The following is a 9,969-nucleotide window of genomic DNA, read 5'->3' as shown; positions in this document are numbered from 1 at the left end:
GTGTGTGTGTATATATATACATATATGAGAGCCATGCATAAATGACCTCTCACAATTTGCCACCTATTTGTGGGCACAGAAATTGGGGGGGGGGGATTTCACTGAATTTCTCCAGGGGGAGGATAAATCCTCAACAGTTTCTCACAGGTAGGGCTCACCATTGGCGAGAGCTGGAACACGGCTTCTTTCTTTCCCTCTGCCCTAAGGTTTCTTGGTTGTCGCACTGCTACTGCAGTTGGCAACAGCATCAACGGCGTTGGCTGCCTGTCCCCCATTTTGCATCCTCCACAATGAAAGTGTGATGGAGGCAGTGTTGTGTTCAGCTCCAGGGAAGAGGTGGAGCTAGTACTGTGCCAAAATCGGTCCTCCAATTTTCTGAAAGCTTTCTTCCCCCATGAAAGAGGATTCCATTGTTCTGCCTCATTTTCAGGGTGTTTTATAATTATTTTGTGGTGGTTTTGAGCTTATCTAACCACTGCAAAGCTGCTGAGCATGCTGTGTGTGTGTGTGTGTGTGTGTGGGCGCGTGTGTGTGTGTGTGTATTACACATCTCTCCATTACTCTGTGGCCTTCCAGGCTGCCTGTGGTTCCTGATCTGGGGCGGGGTGGGGGGGAACCTATGGGAGGAATTAGCCCACAGTGTCTTCCCTTGGGCTTTAATTGAAGTGTGGGAAGCCAAGGAGGCCACAAGCTGCCAGAGAGATGATTCTACAGTGAAAGCCAGGACAGCCACACACACTCCTCAGCCACATGCGCCTTTTCTCCCAAACATTCTTCTCCTTTCAATTTCTTTTCAAAAGCCACTTCTTTTCTAATAGTGTGAGAATGGTCAAAAAAATGTGGGAGAACTTTTTGATATTGCACTATCTATCTATTTATCTTTATCTTACTAGGTGCACAAATCCTGGATTCCCACTAAGTGTCCACGGGCTTAAAGTTGTACCATGTTCCTCATCTCTAAGCAGTCAAACCTCAATTATGGGACATAACCATTATGATCTGATATTGGCTTTAAAAAGTTCCATCCATTGGGAAGCCCAGCTTTAAACAGTGTATGTCTTTCAAGGTGTGTGGGGGGAATAGCTTAAAATGTGTCCCACAAGTGATTTTATTCTATATACAGATCATGGGGATATACACCAGTATTCATCAAAATCTTCCCTCGGATTATGGAAAAAAAGACTAAATGGAAGTTTGACATACAGAAGAATTATAAAGAAAACTTTTAAGCAGCCCATGGATTCCATGTATGTCTTGCATTGTAACGTTATAATGAAAAATAATATGAAAAGAGCTTAAGAGTACTACCCTCTGTTGATAATTCAATTTAAATTCAATGTAATTCTTATTTGTTTATTTATTTCCTGTTTTCTTATCCCCACACCCTCTTTTTTTCCCCCTCTGTTGATTTTGTTTTGGAAAACTAATAATATTTTTTTTTCTTTTTTAGGTGTCCTACAATGGAGGTTTCATTATGGGCATGAAATGGGCTGATGTGCCATCATATTTCCCGCTGAGAAGGTCTGTAGATGCATGTTATTATTCTGGATTTTCTCATTCTGGGGACTTTCAGGCTCAGTGCCAGACGGAACTCATTCCTGTTCTGACTCTGGAACCCCCAGGCGCTCGGACTGACCTGCAGGACAGGCATGGACTTAACCACCCAGCCTGTCCAGCTGCTCTTGGGTGTGAGGGAGGATGTAACCAGGGTTGAAGAGAAATCCAACCACCAGTCCGATCAGCTTCTCTGTGTGGAAGGATGGGTACCATTATGTCCTTTGCCTCAAGCAACACAATGCTGTGGGCTGGCCCTGCTGCCAGATGTCGCTCGAGTCTATAAAAAGGAAGGCTGTGTACCAATGTTGGTGGAACTCAGTGAAAGCAGAGGGTTAGAAAGGCTGAGAGAACCACAACCAGTAGGGTTAGCATGCACATCTGACTGGGCCTGTGAGGGCAACAGACCCCCTCATATCTAGCCCTCATGGACCCAGCTGGACGTGCCCAGTGTGAGGGCAGACCCACATCTGAGCCCTTGTGAGCACCCACAAGAGCTCAAGCAGGGGTGCACTCTGGGAAAATGTGCTTTCTGGAGCCTCTAGAAAGCGCACTTTCCCCTCCTCCTCACTTTCCCCCAACTACTCCCTTCCCCTGGATATACTAATAGAGCTAAGAGGCCCCCATTAGTGTAGGGGGGGGGGGAAATGCACCATTTCCAGAGTGTCCAGAAATTACACATTTCCCCCCTCGGTGCTAAGGGTGGGCTGTTGCCACCCTTAGCATGAAGAGGGGAAAGGGGGGTTGCCAAGGACTCATTGGAGTGGACCGCACCAGCAAGAGGTGCAAGCACTCGCGTGGTGGGCCCCGGCCAAGATCGCCCATCACTCTCAACCAGGAAGTAGAGATATTGGGGGAATTTGTCCAGGGGTGGGTGGGTGAAGTTTGCCAAGCTTTAGTCAGTTTACCCACCCACCTCTGAACTTCAGCTCATTTTCCCATGAGCTGCCCTGACTCAATCTGCATTGAGTCAGACCAGCTTGCAGATTTCTAATTTTAAAGTGGGGAAATGTGTAAAGCATTTTGCGCAAATTACAGTTGCATTTTGTGCAAATGAGATGAATTTTGGTTGTAATTTGTGCAAATCACACACACACACACACACGTTTCGGGAATAAAGCCCCATCTCAGCTTGCAAATTCAAGTCAAGTTAGGAGCACTGCACAAATCCATCAGGTCCCCAAAAGGCCCATATTTCCCTGTAATGGCATCCCTACCAAGAAGGAAAGTGACTCAGGGAAGGAAGGAGGGTGGTGTGGGCCAAAGAAGAATTATGAGGCTGTTATACTCACCTTGCATTTGGGGTGAGTGACTAACAAGCCCCTAACATTTGTATTTCTAAGCTGGGAAATGCAATAGAAGAGAAAGAGAACAGGAGGGGCACAGAAGAGAAGGTTAAGCAGGCCTGATGAACAAAGAGGACACGGTTTTATATCATGCCTGTCTGAATCTTAATTGGTAGTGAGCACATCTTGCAATACAAGTGTGTCCATCTGTGGAGCATAGCAGTCCAGAGACAGCTTGCTTTGTGGATGGAGCCTATAGAACCTCACAGTAGTGATTCATTTATTACTTCAGGGCACAAGAAAGAGATGTTTTGTTTTGTTTTGTTTTTTTGCGGCACATGCATGCCCTTGGGAACATTTTGTGGTATTATTCCTCTACCCTGGAAGAGTGACACCTTTGGGAATGTCTACACCATGCCTATATCCCAGGGTAGTCCTTGGATCATCCCTGTGCATCCGCATGATGCAACCCAGGACTAGCGAGGACTTACCCCGGGATATCAGGTACCGCGAAAAAGCCAACTTTCCTGCAGTTCCAGGGCTGATCCCTGGTTGTCCTGTCCTTCGCACAAGTAGTGGAGACAGTAAAATGGGCACAAAGCTGCACGGTGGCAGTCCCTGCCCATCAGGAGTGGGGAACGGGGGTGGGGTTCCCCCCCTTACCTTTAGCACTGGAGCACGAGTGCACACATCTCATCATTTTAAAAAAATGGCGGCCATGATGTCCTTACGGGACGTTGCGCAGCTGTCTATCTAGACACCCAGGGACGATCGCGGAAGCCGGTAAGTCCATGATCCTCCCCCTACACCCTTGTGGTGTAGACATGCCCTTTGTATTCTGGTTTGTCCCAGAATCATCTGGTTCTACCATAGTTTGCAAAGTCCTTAGGGCAGGAACCATGCTGTTTCTGTACTCTGTAAAGAACCATGTCAGCACTATTTGACATTCAATAATGGCAATGGTTGCTCTTCGGTCCACCCCATGGCACTGCCCATCTCACTCTTAGCTTCTCCTACTTTTTCCTTGAGCTCCAAAAAGCCAAACCAACAAACAGTATGGTTGCTCATCTAGCTGCAGACTGACAGCCAACCTTTTTTTTTTTCTCAGCTCCAGAAGGGGCGCCACTTCGTCTAGCTTTACATTACCAAATCCTATTTTGTTTTAGGGTTCCCCCTCCTTTTCTTTGGATTTGAGGGGGGGACCCCCTATTTATTGAAAATGCATTGCCCTTTATTGAAAAGACATGCTGTTGCTGTTCTGAAGAATTAATCGCAAATCCCTCCTCTGTGAACATTCAGCGTGGCAGTTGTTGACTTTGCAGGCTGGAAGGCAGGAAATTCTTCACATTGTTGACCTTCCTTTATGATTTTAGCAGCAATTTGTGGCATGGAGCTGCTGTCTGCTCTGTTTTGGACCTTGTTCTCTCCATAATACCTCCAGCACCATTCTCTTTCATTTTGCGATGTGCTGTGTGATGGCCTCAGTGCTTAGATTGGCTCTGGGCCACTGGCTTATTGCTAGGGGGCACCAGGGAATTCAAAGCAACAGATCTCAGCTTGAAACTTAGACATTTTCATATGCCAAAATAAGAGCCTCCTTGGCAGATGAGAAAGCATGTTACACCTTATAGAGAAATGGATGATTTTCACAGGGTACAGGTTGTAATCAGTAATCAGTGGGGTGTGTTTCCCCTCGGTCCTGAACCCTGAATCTGAGCTGAAGTAGGCCAGTTCAGCCCACTTCAACCCAAATCTAGTTCAGGACCAGATTGGGCTGCCATGGCTGGAAGTAGCGGAAACACTTCAGCCTGATTCGGCCCAATGGGTAGCCACTGGCCCAGTACAAGGGCTGGCCCTCTCATGAGGTAGGGTGGCAGTAGGATGTGAGGAGCTGGTGCTGATAAAGCCGATTCAAATCTTCAGAGACTGGCAATAGGTTGGTTGATACCCTGCAAGACATGGGGTCAAAGGGGTAAGTGTGTGTTATGACATGGAGGCAGGGCAGGGCAGGGCAGGGCAGGGCAGGGTGGGAGGTAGGGAGACGCAGCAAGCAGGAAGCTGGAGAGTACAATTAGTCAGAAGAAGGGCCTGAGAAGGGGTTGGAGACACTCTCTGGAAATTCCTTTATTGGGTGCTGAGAGAATGTTCAACCTCAGTCCCAATCCTGGGAAGGCAAAGAGATTGCTCCAGAGGAGCTCAATACTTTGCATCAGGGATGGGCAACATGAGGCCCTCCAGATGTTTTCGCCTACAATTCCCATCAGCCCTAGCCAACATAGGCAATGGTGAGACATCATGGGAGATATAGACCAAAACATCTGGGGGGACACAGGTTGCTCACATCTGCTGGGAGAGAAGGAAGCCAAGGAGCCATGGTGAAAAGCCTTTGTCACCAGTAGCCAACCTCCTACCATCTAAAGGGAGCACCTGGAAAAGAGTCACCATTGATGAAAATACATGGGCAGATGCATATGGAGAAAAGCAGCCCTTCAGATACTTTTGCCCAGAACTTTGAACTGCAGCTGGAAACTGACCCAAAGCCAGTAAAGAACTTTCAATACTGGTAAATAAGTTCATCACAACAAATCCTATTTAACAACCTAGCTGTGATGTTCTTCAAACCAGCTATACTTTCTAAACATTTGCAATAGGAAGCCCCATATATAACCCAGTGTCAGTTCCAAATTTTTGGCTGGGGCCCTGCCCCCTCCCTCCCCATTCAGTGAGCCAACCTTCTCATCACCACTGTAACCAACTGCTGCTGTTGCTCATCTTTTCCTCATCATTCCCCATCATCTTCTTGCTTACAAGGCAGAAAACCAGTAAGCAAGCAGACTGTGGTATCTATGGTTCCTCCACACACCACTTCCATTCGCTGGGCCAGAGCAAGAGACAAGTGAACGAGCAGGTTGCAATGGCAAATATGAGATGTTCTTATCAGTGTTGTCCCCCTGCTGGAATGTGGCCCCTTGGCAAGTGCCCAGTCATGCTGACCCTAGATGCTGACCCTGATAGAACTACATAGAATGCATAGGAACCTAATCTGGACATTATGACATGAATAATTATAGTCAGATTTTGTTTGTTCAAGGTAAGTTGTAGTTCAGTCTTCCCCAACTTGGTGCCCTTCAATTCCCATTACTTTCAGGCAGCATGGCCAATGGTCAGGAATGTTGGGAGATGTAGCCCAAAACATCAGGAGTGTAACAGGTTGGGGAAGACTGTTCTAGTTGGTGTCTCAACAAAAGCTGGCAAAAGGCCCTCCAAACCATGGGGTCCACATGAGCACTGAACAGCAAAGCTCAATTTTCTTAGGAACAATCCCTGTCCAGAAAAGGCCAAATAACATATTTCAAGTTCTGTCAGCGTCGCTCACAGCAAGGCAGTATTCTCAAAGTTTACGTTTCTTATGGATGGGGACAAGAAAGGACATTACAGGCCCTCTCTTGGCAGCTGTTGTGTGGCGATCTGAACTCCTGCCTCAAATTTAAACCCTGACTGTATGCAGCTGTTTACTGGGACAAAAGCTGGGCAAAACACATTGGTAAACAATGTGATTCTGCAACTAGCCATTTTTTCAAATGACTGTGAGTTTCTTTGGAAGTCTAAGAGTCACTTTTTTAAGAAGTATAAAGTTGACTTTTGGCTGAGATGCCAGATTGAATGCATCTGATGTAGGGGTACAGGGGATGGAATGACCCTCTTCCATAAGTCCATTTTGATTATTTACTTTACCAAGCTGTTGGTGTTTGGAGAAAAATGGCTAGTCAAGTCAGTGTTTAAAATACCAGGAGTTAATTGTCTTCGGTTTGAGTCCTAGGGATGGGCAAGCTTCCCTGAGTCCCGTTTGTGCTCTACTTGATGGATTCTGGCCAGTTGCTTGAACCTGGCATGCATATGGACCCAGCCTCCAGACAGTCCGTGGGCACCCGGCAAATGCTCACATCTTTTATTCCTTCCACGAGCTGTGATTTGCACAAATTTGCAGCTGGGAATATATTTATGGAAATTGTAATTTATACAAAATCATGGTAAAAAATAAAACAATTTGCCAAAAAACCTCAGGTGTGAAGGACCATTTACGCTGAAATTTTGTGCAAATTGCGCTACTTACAGCCACATTTTTATGCAAATCACAATTTCCGTAAATGTTCCCATCTGCAAATTTGTGCAACTCTGCATTTGAGCAAATCAGGATTTCCACACACTAAAAACGGGGAACTGCGAGCTCACCCAACCCAGTGGGTGCTGAGTCGAAACACCTCTAGGTGACATCTGAGGGGCCGAGCTGGCAAATACTCACCTAGTTCCTCCGGCAAAATGGATTCCTCCAACATCCCTATTGGGTCCTGACTTGACCAAGGTTATTATTTATTTATTTATTTATTTATTTATTTATTTATTTATTTAGCACCATCAATGTACATGGTGCTGTACAGAGTAAAACAGTAAATAGCAAGACCCTGCCGCATAGGCTTACATTCTAATAAAACCATAATAAAACAATAAGGAGGGGAAGAGAATGCAAACAGGCACAGGGTAGGGTAAACAGGCACGGGGTAGGGTAAAACTAACAGTATAAAGTCAGAACAAAATCAAATTTTAAAAGCTTTAGGAAAAAGAAAAGTTTTTAGCTGAGCTTTAAAAGCTGCGGTTTCATTGTGATTGACTGCCTGTTTAGTTGCAATAAGAAGCCCTTATAGCCTGCTTAATTATCAAAACACTTGGAATGTCAGAGACTTTTCCTGGGAGTCAGGTGATGTGAAGTGAAACAAAAGTTGTGTTTTTGGTGATCCGTCTGTGAAGGCAAATTCATGGGGATGAGATAGATGAATCGGTCTACATCTGGTCATCACAATTTTGCATCTATTCAATCATAAGTGTGTTCCACTCCATTTCAACATCATTCTGATTTTATTTTTTTAGAAAAGACTTCCTCAACCAGGCAAGCAAAAATAAACAAGCCACCATATCAGCCCAATAGCTTGTCAGGTATTGGCTCAGGTATGTTTGGCAGAGATGTGGCCCATTGCTTAGTTTTTCTATTGTAATATTATCAAAGCATCTTACTTCAAAAATTCAGCTTGCAATAGGAGCAGCAACTAATACAATGCAATGCAATATACTCTAAACACACACACACACTACACAATACATTAGAGTGCAAGCTATGCTGGAAAAAGTTATCCTCTGTGATTTTGGGATGTCACAAAAAATCTGCGACCTTTCAGGTTTTGAAATAAGGCAAGTAAAAAATTTGTACTTCCTAAGGAAGGGCGTTCCAACCCAACGAATAACTGATTTTGTTTCTATAACTTGGTCAGCTCGCAGTATGGCTTCCAATTTCCAAACATCTGGGAAAGAGTTCAGGGGAAGAGATGGGATGCCAAGGTTCTATCTTTGGTTGGTTGCATCAAACTTCTAAAGAAGCGACTCTTGGGGGAATCTCAGAAATTCATCACCAGAATCCAAGTGATTGTCAGCCTTGATTTAGGATGTACATGCAAGCGCCAGTACTATTAATTGTTTTCCAGGTACACAAACTTAGCAGTTAAGGGGCAACAGAGGAATTGAAGAATTAGAGGCTTCCTTCCAAAGAGCTCCTAGCTACTGTTTATTCAGCCTTGACCACAAAACCCATGGTGCAATGCGAACATGACTTAAAACACAAACATGAGAATGTGTATGGGTTTATGCAGTTGCAATCTTCACGATGAATTGCTTGTGGGTGAGAACAGGTGCAAAAACAGCAGAGGCCTTTGACTAAATAAAACAAAAGATAACCGATTTCAGAACAGGGATAATTGGAACCAGTTGAAAATCAAAATGGTGGGCTGTTCTGGGAAAATGAGTTGGAAATGAAATTCACCTATGACCCATGACAGTTTAACTCACCCTTTGTTCTGACAAGGGAAGTAACAACACTCAGCAAAACAAATAGTGAAGAGGGAGACTGCATTTTTGCCAACGGCCTCAAAGAAGCGTTGGGGAAGGAGCCAGATTCAGTGTTACAGCAAATGTGTTTCAGGCGGAAGGTCTCAAGCTGAGTACCTGGCATCTCCAATGAAAAAGATTGGGTTATAGGAAAGACCTGTGCCTTGTAAAGCAACTTCTTATGTGCAAAGAGCACCAAGCAGCATCCAGGAAACTTGCAGAGCCAAACCTGACCAAGTTCTACAGTACAATGGTACAAACTTTAACAACCTCTACAGTACAACTTCTTCAGTATCAATCTCTACAGTACAAACAACCTATACAATACACACAGTATATGCATTATATGCAGCACATACAGGATCAATCTCTACATTACAAACCTGATCAACATCTACAGTATAACTGCATCATATACATGTAAAGCGTTTTCCCTGGTTTTCACCTGACATTTCATAAAAGGCATGTTTTGGGGGCGTGATGTGGAATACCCTGCATTAGCGTCACGTGTTTCTCTGGGCCCATTTACTCATCCCCACTGCCGAATTTCCACTGGCAATGGGCAAGGGAAATGTTTTCCTTCTGGTATTTTTAGCCATTACAACTTCATGCTCCCAAGGCTGCCTTTCCTTCATTAAAATACACACCTTGTTGAGGATTCCCCAAATAGAACCACGCCATGGAACGGTATGCTAAGCAGAGTAGCCAAGCAACTGTGGCCATTGAGAGACTGAAGGCTCATTCACATGGGATGTTTCAATGTAGTTCTTGGCCGAGAAATAGCTTCGCCTGTTTATATGGAACTGCCAACACTGATCAAGCTACGTGCACAGCATGTGCTGGCAACTCCATTGATGTAGGAGTGTGGGACACAGCCCAGATTTCCACGTACAAGGTATTCAGCGTCATAGGTTCACAGCTCTGGAAACAAGTAGAACAGGATTACCCCATATATTGATAGTAATGCTTTATGGTTATATAGAACATCAGCAGGGATGTTGAAGAAAACACAAATGGATTCAAATGCCTTTGGATTTCTATGAAGTTGACCCATGGATACTGCTGCAGACCTGCATCTTCTGGGTGATGTGGACTCCGCGGACTTGTGTACCTTTCTTTGTTTTTACTTTCCAGAATTGTATGTAGGGATGTCATAGAATCATAGAATAGCAGAGTTGGAAGCGGCCTATAAGGC

Source organism: Elgaria multicarinata, chromosome 9 (assembly GCF_023053635.1).
Source record: "Elgaria multicarinata webbii isolate HBS135686 ecotype San Diego chromosome 9, rElgMul1.1.pri, whole genome shotgun sequence".
NCBI lineage: Eukaryota > Metazoa > Chordata > Lepidosauria > Squamata > Anguidae > Elgaria > Elgaria multicarinata.
This window is presented reverse-complemented; position numbering follows the sequence as displayed.